This window comes from Canis aureus, chromosome 24 (genome assembly GCF_053574225.1).
Source record: "Canis aureus isolate CA01 chromosome 24, VMU_Caureus_v.1.0, whole genome shotgun sequence".
Classification (NCBI taxonomy): Eukaryota; Metazoa; Chordata; class Mammalia; order Carnivora; family Canidae; genus Canis; species Canis aureus.
The window spans coordinates 25,504,454-25,532,322 of record NC_135634.1 but is presented as its reverse complement, the minus strand read 5'-3'; the positions used below and the strand labels follow the sequence as shown (position 1 = coordinate 25,532,322).

At 36.7% G+C, this 27,869-nt stretch overlaps 2 long non-coding RNA genes across 2 annotated transcripts in view; one reads left to right on the top strand and one right to left on the bottom strand.

Annotated features, from left to right (window-relative positions):
• The window catches only part of LOC144295919 (uncharacterized), a 67,831-nt gene that overhangs the window by 25,280 nt on the left and 14,682 nt on the right, over positions 1-27,869 (bottom strand). The window lies entirely within an intron of this gene.
• Positions 262-2,085, top strand: LOC144296483 (uncharacterized). The gene is made up of 2 exons (XR_013363588.1): positions 262-324; positions 1,892-2,085. It is a non-coding gene; the product is annotated as an uncharacterized LOC144296483 (long non-coding RNA).

Here is a 27,869-nt window from a genome sequence, read left to right as displayed (position 1 = left end):
CAAATTTTCCAAATACGTTCTCTTCACTAATACCTCCAACCCTAGAATTCTAAGCACTCAATGAATATTGAATAAGAGAAAGAAATACTCTTCTTTTAAAGCTCTCTTTTGCATTTTATCTTGTTTCTTAGAAAGGGAATAAGAATGAGAGAGAGAGAGAGAGAGAGAGGCAGGGGGAGGGGCAGAGATAGAATCTTAAGCAGAGCATGGAACCTGACTTGGTTCCAAGTTTCCATGGAAACTAGATCTCAAAACTCTGAGATCATGACCTGAGCTGAAATCAAAAGTCAGACTTTTAACCGACTGAGACACCCAGGCACCCATGTGAGAGATATTCTTATAAATAATCATAAATATTAATTTGGAAAAAAAATCAAAAAATTTAAAATCCACTAAGTACTTGACAAATGAGTTAGTCTTTCTAGCTGCTAACAGGATAGCTGTATTAGAAATTCTATGAACTGATTAGAAGGCCATCATGATTCAGAGGTTTATGCTGTGGCAATCAGAAGGTTTAAATATGACTTCATGATTTAGATGATCTAAAAAGCATGTCATTTTAGAGATATACATTCATATGTATAATTTATTTTTTTACAAAAAGATGAAAATGGATGAGACACCTGGAGGTCTAAGATAGACTTTTGAAAGCAAAGGAGATGCCTCTCTACAACCTAGTTATAGTGGAGTTAGACGTGCCTTGAGGTTTGCTTGTGAAAATATTTAAAGCTGTGGGTTGTGAATTGATGGGGTGTGGTAGTACAGAAGAAAAGACATGTGTGGACAAATTATGAGGCTTTCCCAGCCCAAGTGCCACTTATTAAGAGTTTATGGTCTGCCCACCAAGTGGCGAGATATAGTCCCAATGACTCTCACCACACACTTGGTTATTGGCATTTTGACACCTTTTTTTTGCACAGCAGGAGTCATTCCTGACACAATCAATGTAATATACCTGTTTCAGATCACAAACATTACTCATTAACCTTAGGGCAGAAATCTAACAATCAAATATCCTCTCTCACCTAATTTAAGCCAACAGGGGACTGGATAGATAGGAAAACATTATGTAAATAATAGAGAAATGTTCAAAAATTTATTGTCGGGCTTTTCTGTTGCCAGAGTTCACAATCTTATAGTTCTAGGTTATTAATTATTTTATGAACTGCATATGAAAAAGAGCTCAAAATACAGATGCTATGATGTAGGAGATGTAGGGGAATCACACTCTTTAGCAGAGTGACTTTTACTAATTTTGCCTTTTTTTTTTGGTAGAAAATACCCATGGTCTCAAATATGACAGAAAAAAGTTTTCAAAAATTAAATATCCTTTTTCATTTCTTTTCTCTGACTTCTCAAAAGTTACTTCTTAGAATAAATCAAAAATATAATGTTCTCATTTTGAACACACCAGTCTTCTCTCTAAAACCTGTATCTCCTGTTTTCATATTTTTCAGTTAACTAGATTTTACAATAGTTATCTAAAAAGTTTGGGAGAGATAGACTCTTCCTCATTTGTCTTATGTACCTTAACTTTTGGTAACCAGGGCCAGGGCCAAGTTCCCATTATTCCTTGCTCTGCTGATGACCACATGCTACTTATGTCATCACATGTAATACTATACATATTTTGAGACACAGAGTGATGAGAATTACTATGCTATGAGATTTTAAATTCAGAAACACCATTATATCACCATGTTGTCCCTAAAGATGCCGTCCCCCTTTTAATCAGATATGATGATAAAAATTGACTTTAACATTTGAGCAGAGCTTATCCCTCAAGATTTTTATTAAAATTAGATGAAAGAGTTCACATCATATTCTTGCTCTTCACACCTTGAATCATATTTAAAAAACAACTTTCATAATGCAAATGCTTATGTTACAGGTAGACTGAGACTTCTTGTAGATGCAGAGAAGATAAAGAAAAAAAAAACGTGTTATGGCACCAGTGCAATGCAATTCTTTTATTACCAAATTTTAATTACTGAACAGATAGCTTATTGGGGGGCTTGTCACAGATAACATTTATGTTCATTACATATCATCATAATAAAATTGTTGAAATGTTGCTGAATGACACCGAAGGATAATCTCTCTTTTCTAATGAGATCTAAGATACAGGTATGGTGACAACATGACAGTAGCTAGTTCTTTCCGTGACAAGAAGGGTATGGCCAAGAAAATCCAAGCAGCATATTAAAAGGTCCCCTTTTAGCTCTCTACTAGGTGCTCCACTACTGACTTCTTCAGCTCCTGACTTCTTCTGTGGAATCATGTCACCTACTCTTAAAGCAGGCTCAAGGACAAACATGTTGATTGGCAAATCATCCACCTGGGAGCCTGTAGAAACTTGTGACTGCCATCCAGGCCATTTCTTACATAGAACCTAGAGCACTCTAAGGAAGCTGAACATCCAGGCTTCCCTCTACTTGACTATAGGGAACCACCAAGTCTATTTTGATGTGGTTATATTTCTGAGTGGCTCAGTGCAGTCTAAAGGGCAATCTTTCTCCAGAAATTTGAGAAGGAAACAGGAAAAAAATTACTTTTCTCTGTATCTCAATTCTCATTAAAGACTCTTATTCTCATAAACTAGTTACAGATAAAATAAATTACATTATTTTTCTATGTGTCTATATTGTAGTGTGGGTAAATTTGTGTAAGTTGCAGTGTTAATAAATCTACTATGATAGTAATAGCCAATTTTCAGGTATGAAACTAGAAACACCATTGAACTCTGCCCCCAAAGGCCATTCCATTCCCAGATACAATCCTAGTGACTCACACATTTTCTGTGGAGGTAATTAATTCCTTTATCTTGCTGCCCATGGAACTTCTCTTCATTCACCACTTATTGCCCATGACCAATTGCTAACATTACCAAACAACCAGGCCAGACCCTCTTGGTGAGTGACACTATCTCCCTGTCAAGCCCAAGTGTAGGGACTGTGGTTGAGAATGCCCTCTAATCCCTCAAGGCCAGCCCTGTTGTTAAAGTATGTAACTAGGGTAGATCATGGGCTTTCTCCTGCCCTTATGGTTTGTTATTAAAGTTCTCAAGTGCTTCACAAGTGAGTTCTCCCTCCCTGATTATGGTATAAGTAATTCTTCAAGGTTCCTGGAAGAATGATCTTATTTTTTTAGCTTCCTGATTTTTTCCCCCTCACAGAACTTGCTATAAGCTTTCCCAAGGATGAGTTGGAGGATAATTGAGTAGAATCTAAAAGCACTTACCTAAAAGTGTAGCGCACTCTCTGCCTTCAACTCAATCAGTATCCTAGGACAAAGCTCAGACATCTGCTTCATTCTTATTTTTGCATGAGTTTCTTGTCTATCTGAAGTACTCCTTGAAGGCTTCTTCTACCAGCTTTCCAGAATCTTAATTCCTGTATCTTGAAGTCTGATCATTAATTCCTAAATCTTCTTTGACAATGTTCCTAATGGGTTCAGTGGGACCTCTATCCTCCCCACCCCCAACTTTGTATTTTAAGTGCATATTATATACTAAACACTGCACTAGGCATTTAGGCTTTCATCCTAGAGGAACCTCGGGGGCCCAAATGTGAGACAAACACAGATTACAAGAACTCTGAAAGTAATTCATATCCTCACAAAGTTAATAATAGAAACACAAATTAATTCTGAATCTGGTAAACATGGGACAATAGTTAATCTGTTAATATTTTTTTCCTTTATAGAAGTTGGAATGATCACCTCACGTGTCTCACCAGTTCTGCTCAGAACTGTTAACAATTTACCAAACTTTTATAATTTCTGAGCTAAAGCTAAAGTCATCAGGTCTTAAGCACATCTGAAATGTTTTCTTTTTGCATTCAGCCCATGTTCACCATGAATCTAACGAAGAATAAAATATGCATGGCATCTGTTGCCTCCTGGATTACCTACTAATGGTAGCATAGTTGACATAACAAAATTAATTTTGCTTAAGGAGTGAGAGACAACTGGAACTGAGATCTGAGAGGTGAAAAATGAGTGCTTTATCAGTGAAAGTACTCAGCTCCAAACTCCCCTGCTTCTTAAGTACAATGTCATCTAGGTAATCTATTGCTGGTTTTTGGTGTTACATTGCATGCCTACCCATCATGTCATAATTAAAAATCTCTGAGAGCTAAAAGCAGTTAATGGCCATCCAAATGCTCACTAAGAGAAATATACCACTAAAATGGATTTCTGAGAGTCACTCAATTTATAAAAACTAGATGTGACATGGTTATCACACATAAGGGTTTAAAAGATGAACTATGGTGGAAATAATCTTCAGTGATTAATGCACTGAGGTTTATTCTGTTGATTTTTATTTTTAGATAATTCATGGTGCTAAATTTGATTATTTTTTAAAATAAAGGGTTGAGATATTCACATTTATATTTTTTACCCTTACAAAGGATTCCTTTTGGCATGTGATGGCATGATTTGATCACCAGCCATAGTGTGCAGTGTCATACTCTGTAAATTTAACACCCTCCATTGCAGTGCTTTCTAATTTATGGACCTGAGACACCAAAGTGGAAGCCAGGAACTGTTTTAACCAGCCTGCCATGGTATTAGGGATCTGGCATGTGTCCAAAGTTCTGTATTCAGATATGTCCATGAAAGTCTTAGATTTAAAAAAGAATGAGATGGGATAGCATATATAGGGGCATCATGTCAAAGAAGAAACTTTGTATTATGTAAGTACTTGCTTCATTATAGCTGGCTCTCATAGACCTTTCACGTCACTTCAAGAAAATAAGTAATACGTGATAAATTTTTGGCTTCACTTCATTTATTTAGGAGATTAGAATGATCCATTGATTTTGTTTTCTAAAGTTGAAAAAATATCCCTTAAGTGATTTTTGCAAATAAGTATTTTATAATTTTATAAATGTTGGAAAAAACAAAGTGTTTAAAAAATAGATGTTCATTTGGATTGACCTCTATGTAAAAATGAATAAAATCGTGGCTTGGGGTGCCTGGGGTGGCTCAGTGGGTTAAAGCATCTGCCTTCAGCTCACAGTTCACGTTAGGATCTCCAGGTCCTGGGATCAAGCCCCTCAGCAGTCTGCTTCTCCCTCTTCCTCTGTCCCTCTCCTCCATTCATGTGTACCAGTGTGTGTACTCCCTCACTCTCTCTCTCAAATAAACAAATCCAATCTTTAAAAAATAATAAAATCAAAGCTTAAATACATTTAATTTTTTTAATTTTATAATGCCAAGTTCTATCTCATTTCTTATCTGCTTGCTGCCTTGATTTCACAACAAATTTAAAAATTATTAGACTTGACATTTACTCTAAGCTGAACTAAAAATTCTCCAAAAAAAAAAAAATACAGATCTATATGTTTCAACTCAATGTATACTATTTTTATAAAATGAGGACCACTTCATTCCAGGTTCCATTTTAATGCAAGCAGTAACTATGCTAAATGTCTGTTACCATTTAGCTTTTAGAAGGATGTGTTCTGTATAGAACAATACAAGTTTTTTACTAATCTCTTCTTCACTGACTTGCTGGATTAACTAATGTCATCATGCTATGGAAAAAAAAAAAAAACAAACTGTAACTGCAGCTTGGAGCCCACCAAGAACTCCTATGCCACCTTGGAGCAAAAGCCCCAAGGTCTCATGCATTTTTGTGGCCACCACCTGAGTCACCTTCAAGCCAAGAGTCCTTTGTGTTTTATTTTCTTTTTTTAAAAGATTTTATTTATTTATTTAGAAAGAGAGAGCGAGTGTGCCTGAGTGGAGAGAAGGACAGAGGGAAGTGAGAGAAAGAGAGAATCTCAGGCAGACTCCATGATGAACATGGAGCCTGATTTTGGGGCTGGATCTCACAGCCCTGAGATCGTAACCTGAGCTGAATCAAGAGTGACAACCAACTGAGCCATCCAGGTGCCTCTCAGTTTTGTTTTCTTAACCTACTTATATCAGTTGTACTACTTTTATCGGTTATACTTTTTATGTATGTAATTTAGTTAGATATTATATAAATCAATGAAATGCTAGTAAAAAAGATATCTTTCTATGAAAATTAATGGGAATGGTTTGGAGAGATTCAATAAACTTAATCACTGAAATTATTGCTATTGAATGTGATTGAATGTGGTGTAGGTGAAGCTGCTTTGAGATATTGAGTAAAAAAAAATCAAAACATAGATGAATTTTTCTATCACACTGTTTTGTTAACTGTCCTGAATTTACATGAAAAAGAATCTGATATTGTAAATAATGCCCTAAGGGTGTGACTTATACAAGAAAGATGATATAGAACTCCAATGAACAAATCCAGGAGTTGCACCAAATATTGGTAAATTCATGAGTATTTTTCAAAATAACTAAAATGTTTAAATTGCCTATCTATATTATTTTCCTAATGATTCTACCCTTTAAGTGATTCAGTTAAGCAACCAAACACCAGTGACAACTGTATTGGATAATTGGTTTCCCCTATATATCAAAGAAATTGCAAAACCATTTTCCAAATCAGATAATTATCACTGAAGCTTTCCACTAGATCTCATAGCTTTGATGAGTCACCAGATTCTATTCCCCCCGCTTTGTACAGGTACTACCCATCTTTTTGAACCAGATTGTATCACTTCAAGCCTAAATTGCCCTCATTATCCTCCAAATCATATCATCATTTATAGGCCCTTTTGATCCCACAATATTTTTAAATACTTCTACCATTATGATACTTTAGCTCATAAAATTCTAATATTATCTTCTTTATTTACATCACTAAGTCCAGAATTTTCACCTATTGTTCCAATCTTGGCCAACTCTTCACCTTCTCATTACTTTTTTATTTGAGCACATCTGTAGTGTGAGAAGCTTTTCTAATATCACCAAGTTGGTGATAGATTCTGTTTTCACCCAATATACTCTTGGCCATCCTTGAGGATAAATTACTACTGACCTAGGTTTCTTTACTCCTATTTGTCTGTCTTACGTTCTGTTTTATAAAGTGACATGATTATTGAGGGTGTGGGTTGTATGTTTTCTCTCTCCAACTAAATCCCAATCTTTGAATATGGGAATCAATTTTTTCATTTTTCCAGTGTTTCTTATCAAACACTGCATATTCTAAGGGCTTCATAAATCTCAGACTGAAAAATGATACTAAAGATAGCTTGAAATATTCATAAAGCACTTCTATATTAGGAAATCAGAATATCTAGTTATTTACACCTAGGGAAAAAACCTCACCTCTTATATTTATGAGTGCAATTTTTCTGGTTTCAACAATTCCTTGGTTTCCTTGTCCTTATAACTTAATATTTCACATGCTTGTTGTGGTGATTAAATGAAGTAATTCAAATATAGATTAATGCCTGAGACATCACTAATTATTAGATTAACAAAAAATTAATTTCCTTCCCATCATTTAATCTCATTTACACACTTTGTTAAATTTCGTGTGAATAGAAATATTTCAGCTAAAATCTAGCATAACTCCAAACCTTCTCTGAAAGCAATTTTTATCAAATTTTTCTGGTATGTAGGGGGATTTCTCACAGAAAGAAATGGTAAGCTGAATAAATACAAACATTAATTATATTTCTCTAAAAACTTTGTGCAGCTCATACCCCTTTATACAAATGAAAAGCAGAAAATAAGTTGTTAATGTGACTGAAAATTTACAGTTGAGAGAAAGGAAAGCACCTAACTCAGGTGTAAGTATACCTTGTCTCCATGAGTCAAACTAAAGGGGTATGGACCTGTCAACAGTAGTTCTAGAAGAGAATATACAGAAATAAGTTTCTATTTAGAAATCAAACCTTTAAAGATTTTCATATTATGCTATGGCATAGGCCCAGACGACTATATGTTGAAGGAAATTTTATTTTGTTTTATTTTATTTTACAAATAGAAAGTTTCACTCCGAATTGATGGAATATCTCCACATCTGTTGGAAATCAAGGCTCAGATAGGCTGTGATGAAAGATAATTTGGAATGAATAACTAAGATTGATAACTTGGAGATAAGTCTTCAAATCTTGATTAGGTACAGTGCTTAATACACATTCCCCACTCTTAGCATCCCCATAAGGCTGATTATTCAGCCCAGGAGTCCACCATCAAGGTATCTGTTCAAAGTACATCACAATTATATAGACAGAATCTGAGAAGCAATAAACATTTTTAAACCATTCCTATGAACTAAAGCAGCTGGGATGCCTGAGTGGCTCAGTGGTTGAGCATCCGCCTTAGGTTTAGGCTGTGATCCTGGGGTTCTGGGATCGAGTCCCACATCAGGCTCCCTCTACCTATGTCTCTGCCTCTCTCTGTGTGTTTCTCATGAATAAACAAATAAAATCTTTTTTAAAAATGAACTAAAGCAGCTAATTATGACACAAAAAATGATACAGCCATACATAAGGGGTTTTGGTATGGGAGAATGATGACCAGCTTTATTACATCACTCAAGAAATTAAATATTAAATAGTGAGGCCTATTCTCTTTCACATTTAGAGGCCAGATCCAACACCCCAGATTTTTGAGAAGGCAAAAAATTGCCTACCATTAAACTCTTAGGAGAACAGCTTGAAATGAACTTCGAGGCACTTACGGCTGTTAGCTCGGCTGTGGTCTCAGTTCTGGAAGTCACTGGAGCACAGACCTGACTCAACCTATAGGTGAACCAGAAAATCCTGAATTGGGAAGCCTGGGTAGCTCAGTGGTTAAGCGTCTGCCTTTGGCCCAGGGCATGATCCTGGAGGCCCCGGGATCGAGTCCCACATCAGGCTCCCTGCATGGAGCCTGCTTCTCCCTCCACCTGTGTGTCTGTCTGTCTGTCTGTCTGTCTCTCTCTCTCTCTGTGTCCCTCATGAATAAATGAAATCTTTAAAAAAAAAAAAAGCCTGAATTTACTATGAAAACTACATATCCTTTCTCTGTGTAGTATTAGGATAACCTGGTCCACTAAAATTTTTGGTAATTTATACATGGTATGTTTCATTCACCCCTTCACATCTAGAAAATTGCATTAAAGACTGTTGCATAAAAATCTCTCCCTTTTAGCTGTGCTGTTGCCCCTCTTTATATTAATAGCAAACAAGTATGTAGCATTTACCACATGCCAAGCGCAGTTCTAAGTAGCATATGAATTAATCCTTAAAACAATTTTATAAGGTGGTGTAGTAGGTACTGTTATTACTCCTGATCTACAAATGAAGAAACAGAGGCAACAATGTTTGGGGATTTGTCCAAGGCACACAGCTGTAGTGGAGGTAGGATTCAAACCCAGCCTTCTGGCCCTGAATTGATGCCATTGGCCTCTACACTAAGAGAAAAGGCTTTCTGTACCATATAAAAGATGTAGAATAAAACATCCTTCCTAGAAAGTATAGCAGTATGCTCAAAAATAGCCAAACACATATAACTGCTTCTCTGATCCCAGAACCTCTGAAAGAGTAGCTTAAATGTGCAGAAGCTGCATATTGTAGGCATGCCTGTGAGTTTATATGCTTGTGTGTGAGCATGTGTATACGTGCATGTGTGAGAGCATCTGTGTACATGTGTACACGTGTGTGAGTAGTCTGTGACTGTATTTGCTCATGTGTGCACATGTGAATGCATGTGTGCATGAATGAGCTGTACATAAGTGTGAGTAGATGGCAGAGCGAGGGTGCAAGTCCAGATTTGTCTGATGCAAAGCATGTACCCCTATGCTATACTTTCTTAATAAAAAAAAAGAAATACTAACTATTTTTTTAAAAAGATTTTACTTATTTATTTGACAGATAAAGAGAGAGCACAGGCAGGGGGAGAAGGAGAGGGAGAAGCAGGTTCCTCACTGAGCAGAAGCCCAACATAGGGCTTGATCCCAGGACCCTGTGATCATGACCTGAGCCGAAGGCAGATGTTTAACTGACTGAGCCACCCACGCACCCATAACTGATACTTCTGTTTGATTTTAAGGTCTGCAAATATTTTTTGTGTGCCTTTCTTCAACTGAATAAAGAAAGGGTGCACCCCGGAATCTTCCATTCTCAGATCCAAAAGTTGGCCTGGAAAGTGAAAATAAATGAAAACGGTCGGGAGTTGGGATAAGTTTTATGTATGTAGCAGCTGACAGGCCAGGAGAAGGAAAAGGGGTAGAGAAAAAACATGTTACAGAAATAATACTTTTATGTATGTATCACCTTTCATCAAAAAATCTCGAAGCACATTTTGGTATTTTCTGCCCAATTTTCCCATACATCAGTGAGGCATAGAGCATTTCCCTTATTATTTAAGGTAAATAAATCGACACTGAGAGAAGTTATGTGATTTTCCAGAACCAGGCAGTAGGTCAGTAGCACGGCCAAGTTAAAAATGTAACCTTTCAGGGGTAAAGGAATACGGTTGCTTTCACTTCCCAGGAGACCCCAGTGCATCCTTTAGACAATTCAGCTATTTTACTACATTTGTATATAAACATCACTGCATCCTCCAGGGCAGCTTCACCTCTGATGCTGGCTAAGTTTTCTGTTGGGAGCTCATCTTTACCTATTACTGAACTCCATAAATAGCTTCAAAAGATCCTCTGGGAAAGAATCAAAGGCAATTGCAGCTGAAGCGCTCCAGAGGAAACTTGAAGCAGACACTCTCACCTTCTGGTAACTCTGACACATTAATTTCCCTCAGCCACCTCACTTAAAGAGTAAGTCTGGCACCACTGTGTCGGGGAGCCCTAATCAGATACCAAACCAGCGCTGTGTCAGAAATGATGTCAGATGAACGGCGGTCCCTGGGCCACTGCCTCATTTGGAGCAAACACTGAAATACTTGTGTTTTAGGCTACTTTATGACTTGCCTGAAAAATGACTTTGTTCACCATGGAAGGCCACTAATGTATGAGGTGTTACCCCAGGATTTTAGCACTTTTCGTACATGCACAACATTCTTTTTATATACCTCGCTACACAAACAGTGGAAGTATCATTGAACTGCTTATATTATCAATGCCATATATCAGGGGAGAAACTACATGACAAAAGGTGTGTTAATACTTGCCTGTATGGAAAATCTGGTAAGAAACCATTTTACCAAAGGTATACGAAGAAAATGTTTTCATTTCATACCATATGGTTTGGCTTATATCGGATTTACACATTTGGAGTTTCTTATTTATTTTTAATGGTGGTCCTTCACCTCAGGTACATGATTGTGATTCTCACCTCCTCTCTTTGGACTGCGCCTGCCAAAGGCTCTGTCAAATGGGGTTCTGAAGGTTAGCTGGACCTTCTGTTAACAGATTCTTCATTTCCTCCTATCTCCTCACAGGAACCTTCTGTCCTGTGGGGAGCAGCCACACTTAGCTGGGGCCAGGACTGGGAGAGAGCTGCCTTCTCCGGACACTACCACTGCTCTCACTCTGTCACTGAAAACCTGCTGCACAGAGAATATCACTTCTCCCTCTCAAACTCTTCATTTCCCTCTGTACCACTACTGGAAAATCAGGCTCACAGCCTGGTCTCCTTCTGGAAATTATTTGGTAATAAGAAACAGACCCAGCGTGGTGTTGTGAGGTGAGGCTGTGACCTTTCACCTTCCGAGACCTGGGTTCCAAGCCCGTCTAGAGGTTGGTGGTCTCTACCTAGTCAACACCAGCTAGTTTTCAATGCCACACAACCATATGGCACTTGAAGCAACATTACATTTATCCCAAGAAGGAAATGGCAGCCCAATGTGTGGGTACAGGATTGTGGGGGACAACATATCACTTCCCTTTTCTCCCATTGTTCCAGGTCTAGCAATCTGTTGCCAGAAAACTTTCTGTTTTGACTTCAACTTACTTCCAGTTTTGTAGAAAATAATTTGTATAGGCCAGGTGCTGGTGGGGATAGTATATCAACTTTCTGTGTGTAGGTTGATACTCTCCAATTCATGATTTTGGTTTAGAATATTTCTTTATACATTGTGATTGGTCCAGATTCTAATCTATACCTTCTAACATGAACATCATTCCTTTGACTGTTACCTTGCAACCTTTATTTTGATACTCTCTCAAATTATATCCCAGGAACTTTAGTTGAGCAGAATGCAATTGTTTTAATAGTGATATATAATTTTCCATTTTATCTTCAAGGACAACCTAAGGTATCAGTTTTATTTATCAGAGACCTACATAGTTGCTGCTTTGTTTACCTCAGGGAGAAATTCACTGCAATTTTTGTTACAGTAACGGAGAATGGCTTTATGCTATTTTCACAGTTCCAAGATTAAATTGTAAACCATTTGAAGACCAAAACCCAGTTCTTAATAACACCTCATAGCTCCAGATCACAGAAGCTAATTTTATGTTAAACTAGCTTCAAGTGGCTCTAAGACAAGTGGGCATATTTCTTGGGCTCAAACCACAGCCCTGTCCCTAACTGTGTAATGCTGAGTAAGGTATTTGATCTTCGCCTGGCATCTAAATTTTCTTATCTATAAAATGAGATTGATAACAGTAGCCTTGTTACAGGGCTGTTGTGAGTCGACATATGTATAGTTCTTAGGACAGCGTCTTAGGACAGCTCACGGAAAAAGTAAGGGTTTGCTATTATTTCATAATAGATAAACAATAGATAAACAACAAATCTCTAATTGACCAATATTTCCAGAAGGCCACAAGAGACGATTTGATAATCAAAAATATTGCATATAAAATCTAAAAATGAATGACCTATATGACTCAAAATGCAGTAAAAGAGAAACGGTGGTGGGGAGGCAGGTAGAGTCCATATCCATTTAGGCCAATTTCAGGACAGCTGTGTTGGACCAGCCAGTACCCCAGAGACTACTTCATCTTTCCACCTTGATTTTTCACCCATTTGTGTCCCCTAATGCTGAGCATGTTCATGAGATTCTTTGGCACGATTTCAAAATATTTTAGCACTACACTTGCCCCAGGTGCCTAAGGACCTTTAAGTAACATTAACTCTTATAATTTACCTATTAAGGGTCAAGTAATCAAAATAAATAATGCAAAAATAAAATATAAGAAGAAGAGGAGGAGGAAGAAGACGAAGAAAAAGAAGGAGGAGGAGGAAGAGAAGAAGGAGAAAGAAGGGAAGGGAAAGGAGAAGGGGAAGAAGAAGAAGAAAGGCTTAAGGTTAGGTGGTGAATTTTGCACCACGGACACTGACTAGACCTTGGAATTATAGGAAGATTCTACTCATATTGAAATTTCCAGCACTACTTGACTAAGGAATTGCACTGTTTTGAAAGACAGCTGGACAAAATAGAGTTATTTGCATGCCAGGCTGTAGGGATTTTCAGAAGACAATGAGCTAAGAAACTCTTTCTTTCGTACAAAAGTCTTATCTTTCGGGTCTGAGCAGGAACACTAACTGGCAAAGAAGTCCAGACAATCGATGAAATAGTCCTTCCTTTAAGTCATTCTCCTTTCTGCACCCTGTGAGTGCGATTGAGAAGCTGAATCCTAAATGCCGTATTTCTAATTACCAGCAACAAACCTGGATTTCAGTTTCTTCTTACAGAAATGGCTTTGACTTATCTAAATTATAACTAAAAACCTACTTCAATGCTATACTTCGAACTGTAGCATTGAATGTTCCATTATAGAAACACTTGCTTCATAGGGCATCTGGGTGGCTCAGTAAGTCAGGCGTCTGACATGATTTTGACTCAGGTCATGATCTCAGGGTTGTGAGATTGAGCCTCTGCTTAAGATTCTCTCTCTCTCTCTCTCCCTCTCCCTCTCTTCCTTTTCCCTCTCTTTCTCTAAACAAACAAAAACACACACACACATACAAAAAAAAAAACCATGCTAGCTTCAGAAAAGCAGATTCACATAGGATTTTTAAAAAAATCATTGAAAATAAGAAACAATAATAGTGTGATTAAGGATATCATCCCTTAAACTGTATTTTGCTTGCATTTTAGGATTACTTAGTGAACACTCGTGTACACATTTCTAGTTTTGGAAAACTGAAATTATTTTAAATAAAAATTTTAAAGACACAGATGAAAAACTTATACAAGCTACTTACAAGTTTACATAAAATTTTTAAATTGTTATAGAGGTAGCAGTTGAGTGGTCAGATTTTGAAAGGTCCACTTTAAGGTTTTCTATGTCTAGCTTTATCAAATACTTTAGGAATTTGGAGGAAAAATATGAAAGACACTACATGCAATGTTTATACCCATGACACAAAGGCATATTTCTTATAAAAGTAAAATTTTGCTCATCAGATTTCCCACTAACAAGAACAAAAGATTCTTAAGGAAATAACTGGTATTAGGTCCAGCAAATATAAAAAATGAGTCTGGGAGATCTTAATGGAGAAAGCAAGGAATCTATCAAAGAGAAATTGAGTCATGTCAGAAGGGTATAGGAGACAACTTGAAGATACTTGCATTAGCCTAAGATGGGACAGTTTTGGCATAATAACTGCAATGGATTACAATGAATGTCTACATTCATAATAACATCAAAAAGAACCCCCTTGGGTATCTTCGAGGTTGCTTGTACAATAGTACATTATCCTGAGCATCTATAAATAAGCAGAAACTGTCCTGTCTTTAAGATAACTAAATAATTGATAAAATAGAATCTTTTTTTAAAGAGACTCCATTTAAACATTTATTTATTTAACTTTAATTTTTTTAAATTTTAAATCCAATATAGTGAACATACAGTGTTATTTAGTTTCAGGCATACAATATAGAGATTCAAAAATTTTATACGTTATTCAGTGCTCATCAAGACAAGTGTACTCTTAATTCCCTTATAAATGAATTTCAGAAATGACAAAATCAGAGAATTATTATTTTACCAACCACAGTGAAATAATGGATCTGTATCATCAGTTACTGCTAAAAAAACCTAAGTGACGGATATCCTTATAATGAAGAATCAGACTGACCCCATCTGATCCTACTGATCAGTATTAGCCATACTAAGAGCAGAGTGATAAGACAGGTGCCTCAGGACTGGTTGAAGTAAGTATTCAGCACCACCCATGAATAATTGAAAGCTGAATGTGATCAAGCCTCTAGATTTAAATACCAGTATTTAGGAAAAATCCAAAGACAAAAAAGACAGCAAGAGAAAGCAACTGACCAAATCCAAAAGGCAGAACATTCTAAATCTTCTAGCAAATCAATGATGCAAAAAGAGTGTGGTGAGGAAGACTTACAGAATAAAAGAGATTTTCAGACTGATGAAAAAATACAATGTGGTGATCTTTCTTCAGCTTTGTTGAGATATAATTGACAAGTAAAATTGTAAGACACTTAAAGTGTATAACATAATGATTTGATATATATATATATATATTTACATTGTGAAAGATTTCTCCTATCTAGTTAATTAACACAGCCATTACCATATATTGAGATATATATATATATATATATATATATATATATAGTGAGAATATTTAAGTTTTAGCCTCTTAGTAAATTTCAATTATATAATACAGTATTATCAGCTATAGTCACCATGTTTTATGCATTTCATTATCAGAACTTTTTCATTTTATAGCTGAAAATTTGTACCCTTTTACTAATCTTTCCCTATTTCTGTACCCCAAACCCTGGCAACCACCGTTTTATTCTCTATTTCTATGAGTTTGAGGGGGTTTTGGTTTTTTTTTTTTTTAAGAGTCCTCATGTAAATGATACCTTGCAGTATTTGTATTCATTTGCTTTATTTGAATCCCTATTAGAAACAACAAGCCATAGGTTGTATTTTCAAAACAATTAGGGTAATTTGGGTGCAGACTAGAAATATGAATATAAACGATATTTGCAATTATTAATAATTTTTGATGTGGGGGTATGGTGGTTAATTTAAAAAGCCCCTAGAATTTGAAGTTGCATGCTGACAATATTTACAGGTGAAATGACATGATGCCTGAGATTTTTTTTTTAAATTTTTATTTATTTATGATAGTCACACAGAGAGAGAGAGAGAGGCAGAGACATAGGCAGAGGGAGAAGCAGGCTCCATGCACCAGGAGCCCAACGTGGGATTCGATCCCCGGTCTCCAGGATCGCGCCCTGGGCCAAAGGCAGGCGCCAAACCGCTGTGCCACTCAGGGATCCCTGAGATTTTTTTTTTCAAATATTCCTTTAAAAATGTTGGGAGAGATGTCTGGAGAAAAAAAAAAAAGTGTTGTAAACTGTTGATCACTATTGAAACTCAGTGAGGGGCAGAAAGGACACATTGTAGGGTTGTTCATACCTTTGTGTATACTTGAAAATGGTTTTAAAAACTGGTAGACAAGGTCTCAATAAGGATCCTGAGTGTCTCCAATCTGGATATCCAAGTGGATTTTCCACATCTGGACACCCATAATATCATATAGCATGTGAAATGGACTGCTGAATTTTGTCCCTAAAATTTCTGGCAAGCTTTCCAGACTGTTTTCATATTGTACAGTGTGATAAAATATACTGTCATCATTAGGTATTCTTGAAGTTTTGCACTTTCTTTGTACTAATTTATTAGGCAATGGTATGACATAAGCTGTACATATTTTAGGTGTTTTCTCACCAATATCCTTAGCAACGGCTGAACACATGGCTATTTCTAAACCATTTCCTTTAAAAATAAAGTTGATGGAAAAAGTGTTAAGTTTTTGATGAGGCCTTCTGGGGCAGCATATGAATACATAACAAGACGTTCAAAATTTCTCTCCCAAATCCAGAATCAGAAGCAGTGACATCCTTAGGCAAAAGTCAGAAATGAGGATGTGAGAGCACAATCTTTCACTTCAGATTTACAAATGCTATAGGAGAAATTGTTTGTTACATTTTCTACTAAAACAGCAGCTGTCTCATGCTCTGGGGTTCTCCTAGATGACAGCTGGAAAAGCTGTAATCCAAAGAAGGCCCAGCTTTGAGAATCAAACAGTATTCCCTGAGGGACACAGTCTGTTAGTGAAATAGTCACAAACTTGTCAACACTAGTGATGTCTGCTGTTTGCACATATTACAATACTGATATCATTCATTATTTGACACTTCTTTAGGATATTATCTTTATTTGGTGGCTGTTTCATGCCTTAAGTCCTAGAAATGAATCAATGTTTTGCTGCAGTATTCTAGAGCTTATTAATATACAGCTGAGACAAACTACATAAATGGCAGACTGTGCCATTTATATATTATACATATATATATATAGCAGACAATATTGTGTAGCATATTTGACACTATTTTTTTTAATCTCATAGATTCTTTTAAGAAACTTCATAATTTATATTCAGGAATTGTACTAGATTTATCCAGCTTTAGTTTATCTAGAAGATCGAAACAAAATTCCTGCTTTGTTGTGAAGCACCAAAGCAATTCAAGAGTAAATGAAAATGAATGTGTGTTTCACTTTTTTATCTATTGGGCTCACTCACTCTCTTAACGATACAGGATTTTTTTTTAAAGAGATGGTTTTTAACCTTCAGTTCATATTGTACCTCTGACAGTCTTAGCTTAGGCATAACTGTCAGCAGGTGTCAGCTTTTTAAGAGAAACAAAAGTCTAAAAAAAAAAAAAGAAAAAGAAGCAAAAGTCTTTGTGCATGTGATGAGTCACTTTACCCTTGTGATGTATGAACTAAACTGTTTAAAGTCCAAAGAAAAGTAGCAAGTAGAAAGGGACAGTTCTCAATCATATGGGGACCAATGATATCCACTGCTTTTGGGTATCGGTGACAACAAATGCTTGATAGTCTGCTCAGGCTGAGTTTTGAGGTCCAGTCAGCTCTACCTACTGGGTACCCCTCTAATTCCCTTTCTAACCCAAAGAGTTTGGTAGTGCAAAAAATCCTGACCCATTTCCCCTAAATCCTGGATCTCTTGTATATGGCCCAAGGCTTGGTCTCTGATAGCCTTCCTTTGAGCTATTAAGCGAAGGTAAGTCCAGCTGAGTGGAGAAAAGTGCCTCAAGTTTTATTTACAATGAAGATCAAACCAAGGGACAGTCTAACATATGCCACTCTTTATCTTATAAAAATAGAATGCTTCCCACTATAAAATTTTGGAATTATTACAACCATAGCCAGTGAAGTAGAGATTCCTTTTTTAACCCCTTGCTCTCTTATTTTGTTTCTACCTAGTTCTCAAGGCCCCAGCCTATCCACAGTCTTCCATTGCAGCAATCTATTGGGCTTGGCTATCTTGGCTACACCCAACATAAAGGTTTCCAATAACCTACCACCCTTCATCCCTCTAAAAATGTACCTGTCTTGCCTCCAGAACCTTATTACAATGAGCTGGGTGAAACTTATTCATAACAATTTATAAGCATGAATGTACTAGTGTAATTTGTGGCAACTTTTTCTCTAAACAAAAATGAGTGACTTTCAATAAAGATGCTTTGAGAAGTTATTTTTTAAAAAGATACTTAACCTCACTGGATTGTGGCAATTAAATTTAACCACAGATGCCATTCAAACATAAATTCAACACCAAGCCTTTGCTTAATATGCACTGAAGATATTTAGTTGATGTTAAAAATTAATGATGCCATTTGGTTGAGCCTGCATTTGTTCATATCCTACTCAAATGAATTATTGTTCTACCGTATATAAGGCCCAGATATTCTGTTCCCCAGTACAATGTGTTTAAGATACGTACAATGTTTTCAAAGTAATTAGGACACCTTTTGAAGAACTCACCTTAACAGAGTACGTGCAAATCTTTTATTATAAATTGTGAGCAGTGATCTAAGGATATAGATCAACTATGCATAACATTGTACATAATTGTCATGCATGTAACTAACATGGATTTACTGCATGCCAACTGATTCATTTGTTATTAAGTAGGCACAAATACAGAAAATCACATGTATACCCAAAATAATTCCATGGGGATATGACATTTGTGAACAAGGGAAGAGCAACTGGTTAATAACAAGATTGTGGTAATAATACTGATACAAGTACATATAAACAGACAAAAGTACATCAAAATGAGGGAGCTAATATGAGATAACCTCATTAACTGCCCCCAAAAAAGTAACTGCAAAAAAGCAGAAAGGAAGAAATATATTAGAAAAGGCACAGCAAGTCATAAAGAGAAGGAGAAATCAAATATAACAAAAGCAAAATGATTCTATTTCCTGAACCTACTATTTAAGCTGCCATACATAAACTCAAGAGAACTATCAAATCACCATGTTTCAGCAAAATTTGCATCCCTCTGTTCTCTAATGACAGGACTACGTGGAGAATGGCAAAATCTACGCTGGACTTCCACTGACATCTCTTCCATGCCCAGTGTCAGTGGTAATGTGCCAAGATGGTGAGAAAGCAAGTATAAATATTTTCATGTTGTGCTCACTAGTGGTCAAAAATATATACATATTGGTGGTAAAAAGTGGGTAAGTAAATAAAGTGAAAATATTTTTATAGGGAATATGAACTCTTTCATAGTCAGTTGCACAGCAAAAGAAAACTTCAGAAGCCAAAGTGCAGGAACATCAGTCTGGTTCTGGCATCTTCCTCTCAGTTGATCAACATGTACTGTAAATACACTGAGGAATTTAAAATCCTACTATATGATTTCTATTGAAGTCATCAAAACTGGAGAAGCAAGCCAATTTAAAATCAACCGTGATTTTAAATAGGGGCTGAAAACCCTGGCTTATGAGGCAGGATTGCCAGTTGGTAAAAAGTTTGAGCCAAAGAAGGTATTCTTTATAAAGGCAAGTATTTGATTTAAAAGGAAAATTTAAATGTCATACTAAGAACCAGACTGTGACTTCCATTAGGTTGTATAGAAGCCTTCAAAAGATGCAATAAAAACCTCTTTATAGCTTTCATTAAGGGAAAGAAAGGACATGTGTTAACCTAGATAATAACACTATTCAACTATATAATTGCATATATTTATATAGGTTAAAATGGTAATTATAACTTTATGTGAATATATAAATGTGTATATGTATACAATAAGTGTTTATTTATTCAACAATTATTTATTGATTGCCTACTGTGTTTCAGGCATCATAATAATTGTTTTACATATTTCAATGAATAAAATGGACAAAGATCCTTGCATTTATGAAACTTACCTTCATTTGGGCGACATAATAGGCAACGAACCCACAAACTACTTATCCTACCGTATGTTAGAAGGTAACAAGGGTACAGGGAGTCAGGAATGAGGTAAAGAAGGGATGCAGTTTTAGGTGGTGAGGGCAGAGATGACCTCATGAACAGGTGATCTTTTGAGTAAGGCTAGCAGTTTTAGAGCAATGCCTAAAAGAAGGACAATCCAGGCAGAAGGAACAGAGTGTGAAAGAGTTAAGCCTTGCATTGCCTGTGGAGGAACAGCAAAGAAGCCCTGTCACTAGATTAGAGCGAGGGAGAGTGGAGAGCAGTAGGAGAGATTTGAAAGGTTAATTAGGAAGCACATCATTCAGGCCCTTGGGCATGGAGAGAACTTGGCCAGTAATTAAACTTATCATATACTAAAGCAGACACAAGGCATGCCGAATTGGAAAACAAGTTCTCTGCCTGCCAAGGAGCTCTCTGCCTGCTAGTGGGTACAAACAATTAAACTGCAGTGTAGAGGGACACCTGGGTGGCTCAATGGTTGAGTGTCTGCCTTTAGCTCAGGTTGTGATCCTGGGTCCTGGGATCAAGTCCCACATCAGACCCCCCACAGGGAACCTGCTTCTCCCTCTGCCTGTGTCTCTACCTCTCTCTGTGTGTCTCTCATGAATCAATAAATAAAATCTTTAAAAATAATAAGAAGAAACAATTAAAAAAATAAAATGCAGTGTAGAAAATGTGGAAGGGGTGCGTGGTGCAATGGTGACATATTTCCTTGATCTGGATATTGGAGATTGAAGACTTCCCCAAAAAGTCACCTAAATTTTGAAATGTAAGCAAAATTCAGTCAGAGGAAGAAAGGAGAAGGTTGTTCAGGCTAAGGGACCAGCATGCACACATTATTTAGTTCACAACTAGTTATCTGACAGGAAGTAAATTCTAGGAATAGTTTCAGGCATTGGGGGAAATGGTAATGATCAAAACTGCTGTCTTTGAAGACCCCCGCTCTCACAGAGAGGAATAAAATCAATAAAGAGTAAACAAACACATGGAATATTTAGGTACTTTAGTGTGAAAAGCATGTGTGGAAAGTGGCAGTGAATGAGCCAGATAGGCAAACGGTGGCAGATCCTAAAGGTCTAGTTTTCATCCTAACAAGTTTTGGTTTTATCCTGAACAAAGAGGAGAGAGGAGAGGCATCACTGAACAATATTCCTCAGAGAAAATACATAGCCATTTTCTCTGAGCCTGTGTCAGATAGCAAAAAAAAAATTACACAATTGAGAATACAAGAGATAGACTTCCACTGTTTTCAAAAGATAGCGCCCAATGGCCTCCCCCCCACCCCCCTCACCCCCCCCCCACCCCCCACAACTCCTTGTGTGATGTTTGGAAAGAAAACACAACCGGGAGAGAAGATATTGGAATATAACTTTATGTATGTAAGAAGCTCGGGAGTGTTTACACTGTTTATGATTCATTACTATGCCCTTCTCTATGGGAAAATTTCACTGGTGAGACACATTCTTTCCTTATAAAATAAAAGCTTAAAAATAATACCCATCCATCCTTGTAAAACGACAAGCCAATTTAAAAGTGGGGGGAAACAACTTGAAACAGGTTGGGGAAGGGTACAGAGGGCTTTCATTTACTGACTTGTGTAAGTTGACTAGATAAGGACATGCTCCCTCACTTTTATGTAGGCTAATCTCCCATTGACCCCCATGGCCATACTGCCGGCATCCATCACAGAGTAAACAGGAGTTTTTTGCTTTCTAATTGTATCCACTGACACTCTTTTTCTCCCTGAAGATAAATGATCTTCTCCCTCAAGTTCCTTTGCATTATCTGAAGTCGACCTGTATTTTATTCTGAATCGGAGTGAGTGCTGTTTGTAGAATGTTTTCTTTTTAGGTAGATTTGAATGGAAAGGTGTATGCAGTCTTCATATTATCCCATATTTTCAGCTGTCTATTTTTTTCTTTTAACTCCAAGCCTTGGGGCACCGGAGTGGCTCAGTAGTTGAGCATCTGCCTTTGGCTCAGGTCGTGATCCCGAAGTCCTGGGATCGAGGCCCCCCTCAGGGAGCCTGCTTCTCCCTCTGCCTATGTCTCTGCCTCTCTCTCTGTGTCTCTCATGAATAAATAAATACAATCTTTTCAAAAATTAAAATAAAACTTCAAGCCTTCCCATAGTAATATCATCCAGACGGGTTTTGTGTTCCCAACAGAGTTACCAGTTACATGTGTTGGCAATATAGGCAGTTAAGAATTAGCCCAGGAATGGAGCCCCACAGACTGGTTTACAGCCTCAAATCTCCCCAAGCTAGACACGGGTGTTTTAAAACAGCATCAGGAACCTTCTCCAAGAGGTGAAATGAAGTTCTCCTTAAAAGTCGCCAAAGAATCTGCCTCACTTAAGAAACCTGTGGCATCTGAGGTGATAACAGAACGGAGTCATTTCAGGTTGGCTGCCCAACTTGACTGAAAACTTAGTGACAGATAAAACATAAATCAGAGCCCTTATCATTCTGCTTCCTTGCTTGCCAAATGGGGAGTTAGTTTATCAGCAACCTATAGGCCCATGGACTGCTTTTCCCCTTTAGTGCTGGACAGCGGGGCAGAGCCGGCTGGAAGCTAAATGGCTGTTCTAAAACGTGTTCATATAAACAAGCCAGGGTAAGACTTCCTTGAACTGCCAGTTAGTGAAGTGTCATCCATCTCACTAAACTGTACATTTGATAGGGGCATATCATTGATATCTCAAAAAGAAAACAAATAAAAGAAAAAAAAAAAAACAAAAAACAAGTTCCCTGTTTTAGGCTGGGACCTCTCATGTTGATAAAAGTACTAAGAATTAAATTGTCTGGCCCAAGCATTGGCTACTCATTCAAAGGAAGATGGGGGCTGGGGCAGAGAAGGATTTTTTTTTTTTTTTTAAGGACACTTAGCAATATCACTGTGTTTCTCCAAAACAGCATTTTAATTATTACTAAGTACTATCTTAGCTGAAGTGTGTTTTCTGAATATTTAAAGGAACAGTTCCACTAACTTCTTGGAAAGATGATAAAATTTATGTGTTTTTTTGTTTTCATTTTTCATATGATTTGCATATAGGAGCAACTTAGTTTTCCAGGTATTGGTATAAACGTCACAGCCCAATCCAGTGTTGCTCTCCTGACTAGCCAAGTAATTTATCGATACCCGCATAAAGTTAAGTCAATTTTTATACAGGTACTAGTAGTCTCCCTTCTCCCCCTCAAAAAAAAAAAAAAGGTAACAAAAGCTTGAGGGGCTCACTGTAGGATCCTCATCATTGAGACTGTCAGTCTCTCATTTGGAAGAATGGATACACATGTTTTCTGACATAGAGCAACTAACTCTACTTAGAAGGGAAATATGTGACCTTTATAAAAGGCCAAATAGTTGTGTGCTGGCATTGAAATTAAAGGAACATGTCCAGCTAGAGGTAGAATAAATGGCTCAAAATTAACTAATTTTGGCATTGTTAGAAATGTTGGAGGTGAAGCTGATAGTTTAAGAAGAAACAATAGATTATTGTTTGAATCTTGGACCGAGATAAAATTACTTTTTCTCAGTAACAGAGTAAGAATAGGCCAATACATTCCCATAAGTGATGAGCTCTACTATCAATTTCCTTATGTGGCAAAAACTCAGAGATGCATATGGATGTGCATTATTTTGGCCACACCTGGATATTATACCATGTGTTGTGTGAATACTCCTTCCCCAATCAGGATTGGCTCATAGCCACTGAAAACTCAGATGTTTCCATTTAAAAACTGATGTCTGGATATAAATGTATTTAAAAAAATAAACCTGTGATTCACCAAAGATTTCAGCATGTGAGTTTACAAACACGATACAAATGGAGGCCAGAAGCACTGTCTTAAAAAAAAGAAACCTGGGGTCTTCCATTTGAGAAGCTATTTTGAATGTAGATTTTAGATAATGCCTTACAAGTTATAAACCCTGCTTTTAACTTGATCAGGTACTTCTATTTAAGTAGAATGCATTCTTTAAGAGCTTTGGAATTCCATTTGGTTTTCTCATATTGATACATGTAGTGATTATTACTTCACCTTGTGATTTAATGCCATACTACCAGAAGAACTTATCTTGCAAAGTATTTTAAAACATCAATATTTTTAGAGAAATTAGTGCTAGCTTCCTAAAGCAGAACTGATCTAACATCATATCTCACTGGCAAAAAATCCAACTCTATTACATTTTAAGTGCAGTATTTGCTTATTACGGTTTTGCTATATAAATGTATTAGGCTAGAATTAGGGAGGTGGAGATTTCTGGCACACTTTAGTTGCTTTCTCTACCTAAGCTATGGCAGCATATAGATTTGATTTTTGTATTATTCAAAATATATCTATTCATTCATCAAATATTCTTGAATGGCTATTATGTCCTATGTCCTACAGTATATGTACCCATTTAATTATATAATAAATACAACATAGTTATATGCACACAAAAGCATATAATAATAAAAAAGCTAAAATAATACACTGTTTCAGATCTTGAGGAGCTTTCAATCCAGTTCCAGATATAATATTTTGATAAATCTTAAATGCAAATATTATAGAGAAAGATCAGATATCACAAAATTTTAAAAGTTAATTTCATTAATATCTAAACAGAGAAATTAAAGATGGCTCCAATTAGAGGCTCACTGTGTTTGTAAAGGCTAGTAATCTTGTCCTGTCTTGTCACCAACTTTCAGAAGCACTCCAGGTATCTGAATAAGTACTGATATTGGAGTCACTATCTTAAATTGTCTTCTCCAATCTTATACTTATCTAGGACTTCAGAGGAGGCCCTACTTTATTATCACTGCCCTCCAGAAAAAAAAGAGTCACAACCTGTCTCAAGTGTTAAACAACTCTGACTCTTAAGAAATCATTTCAGTTAACCTCCACCCTTGATGCTGCCATCTTAGCTTGCTTTATTATGTCCCTAAAAGGTGCCTATTAAATTGTGTTTTGTCATTCTCTCCTTCAAGCTGAATAATGGCAATTTCTGTCTTTCCAGAAGTAATCCTAAAATTGTCAAGTACACTGTTGATGTTATTAGATTTGTTTTCCATTCGGTATATAGCAGCTCTATCTCTTTGATTAAGAGCTTAAAGCTCTGGGAGACAGCCTGGTTTAGTAGATTATAATGGGTCAGGAAGCATTTCACTCCTGGCTATTGGATCACATCTGGTCCAGGTTAATGAAGATGCCAGCATAAGTGACTCTTCATTAGTATATATACCAACACTGTCCAATAGAAATATAAGGTGGGTCATATATGTAATTTTAAATTTCCTAGAAGCCACATTAAAAGGAGTGAAAAGAAAGAGGCAAAACTAATTTTTTTTAAATAATTATTTATTTATTTTAGAAAGAAAGAGTGAGAGGGCACAGAAGCAGGGGGAGGAGTACAGATTGGGGGAGAGAGAGAGAATCTCAAGCAGGTTCCCCACTGATTCCAGAGCCTGACACAGGATTCAAAACCCTCAGATCATGACCTGAGCCAAAATCAAGAGTTGGTCTTTTAACCGACTGAGCCACCCAAGTGCCCCAGGCAACACTAATTTTAATAATATATTGCATTTAACTCAGGATAAAATATTATCGTCCCAACATGTAATCAGTAAACAAAATTATTACTGCAATAGTTGACATTATTATTTATGCTATCCTTGAAAGCTGGTATGTATTTGATACTTGCAGCGCGTCACACTTCAGGCTTGTCACATGCAAGCATTCCCCAACCACATGTGGCTAGCCGGTACTGTATTGGACCACACATGCCTACAGAAACTGGCTGGCAGTTTCAGTGAACCTTGCTCAAAACATGGAACCCTCCCATGCTGATAAACTCACTTGGACATAAAGATAAATCCATTCTTCCTATTTGAGGTGGCCCTTGTTCTCAGTCTCTGTGTTATTTATTCCAAGTTTAAACAACAGTCATTATAGGAGGTTGTATCACATTACAAAAATATTCCAAAATTCTACATGGAGTCTATAAGCTTATTGGTAATTACCTAGTTCTCCTTAATGAAAAGAGACCCTAGTTGTGCCTTTTTTTTTCTTTTTCTGTTTACCATTTGCCACGGTTCTATTTCAGTTGATTAGTCAAGCACTGTTTACCAGGGCTAGGCATGGTTAATGTGCTTAGAATAAACCTCAAGGAACAGAGTCTCTGCATCTAAGGAGTCTCCATCCTACATCCACTGAGGTAAAATTACTTCCACTTTTGACAAGTTTTGTCTTATAAGGACCTTAAATGGACTTGTTAGACTACCTATAATAATAATTATAATAATAATAATAATGATTATTATTATTAATTGCATAATTCCCTCGTAGGCATTAAGAATAAAAGTGAAAAAAAAATCTTTAGTCATTTTCCTTTTGTCCTGTAACATTCAACTTGTCAAGTGTTCTTGCAAACAAAATCAAATTGTTCAGATTGTTCCTCTTCATAAATATTTTGCACGTGAACAAAACAGTGATGTGATTCATCATGTCTTGAACACTGTATCTTATCTGATCTCTTCTTCAAAAAAACAGCAAGGGGAAGAAAGCCAAAAAATTTTAAAATGATTTAGGTAAGAATCATGGAGTAGTATCCGTGGAGATACAAACATCTGTAAAATGGACCACCAGTTTCAAATATTCTGTGGGCAGGAGTTGCCTATGTACAGACAGAAGCTCACTAAAGAACTGAGATAGAATGACTTCCTTCCCAATCCAGAAAATGCAAGTGTTTCTGATCTGAGTTGAAAGTTAAGCCCGAGTTCCCGTTAGATGTCCTACCAGCTTCTAACAAAGCAAAGAGCTCGACTTCCCTTGGCACAACATGCGCTTTTGCTCTATTTATCAGCTGGCTTTAATGTTCTCTCTTCTGAGCCTTCAAGTTTCTGTGACCTTAATATGACATTTTAGTCGGATGATTAATCGCCATTAAATGGCACTGCACCGATTAAACGAAGGCCTTGTTGGCACACTAGTCAGTTACAATGCAGCGATTCACTGTGATAAGCTTAAACATACACAATTAGATGTAGTAATATCCAATTTGTCAAAGCTCTTGCGGCTTAATTTTCTGCCACAAAGCTTGAAAGAAACAGTGACGAGACCAAAAGCTGCAGATTTATTGCTTAAGTACCTTCCAGTAAATTGATCTTGCCCATCATGTAATCTCATTTTGGACATTTTGGGAGACAGTGAAGCTCAACTAGCCTGCAACCTCCTTAAAAAGGGGCCCGAGGGTTCCTGATCGCAGAACTTGAAAGCTAAGCCACAAGTATGAATGTCTTTTCAGAGGCAGACAACAACCCATTTGCCTGGCCAGAGCTTTCCTTTTAGGATAATTGCATAAAAAGAATAAATGTCAGTAAAAGGATGAAAGATTCATGAAGGGAAATAAAAATATATACCGGGTCCTGAAAACATCATACTGGAACAGCCCATAGCTCTATTATGTGGAAAATAAAACAGGAGCAGCTGATATGTCTTTTAAATGGGTTATTACAATCATAATTATCTTATCCTAACAATAGTTAGTTTTTCTGCCATATGTTTCCAAGACAGCCTAGTACTATCTAATTGGAGAAAAAGAAGATATCCTTCTCTTGCAATTTTTGAAAAAACAATTACTTTCCCATTTGATAAATAGAAAAGGAGTAAATAGGAACATTTTCTTCAGATTAACTATGAAAAACATCTACTATTTTAGTCTGATAAATATACAAAGAATAGAGCTTGCATTCAATGAATATTCCACAAACATTTATTTGATTATTGAAGACATTGCTCTAGATGTCAGGAAAATAAAAA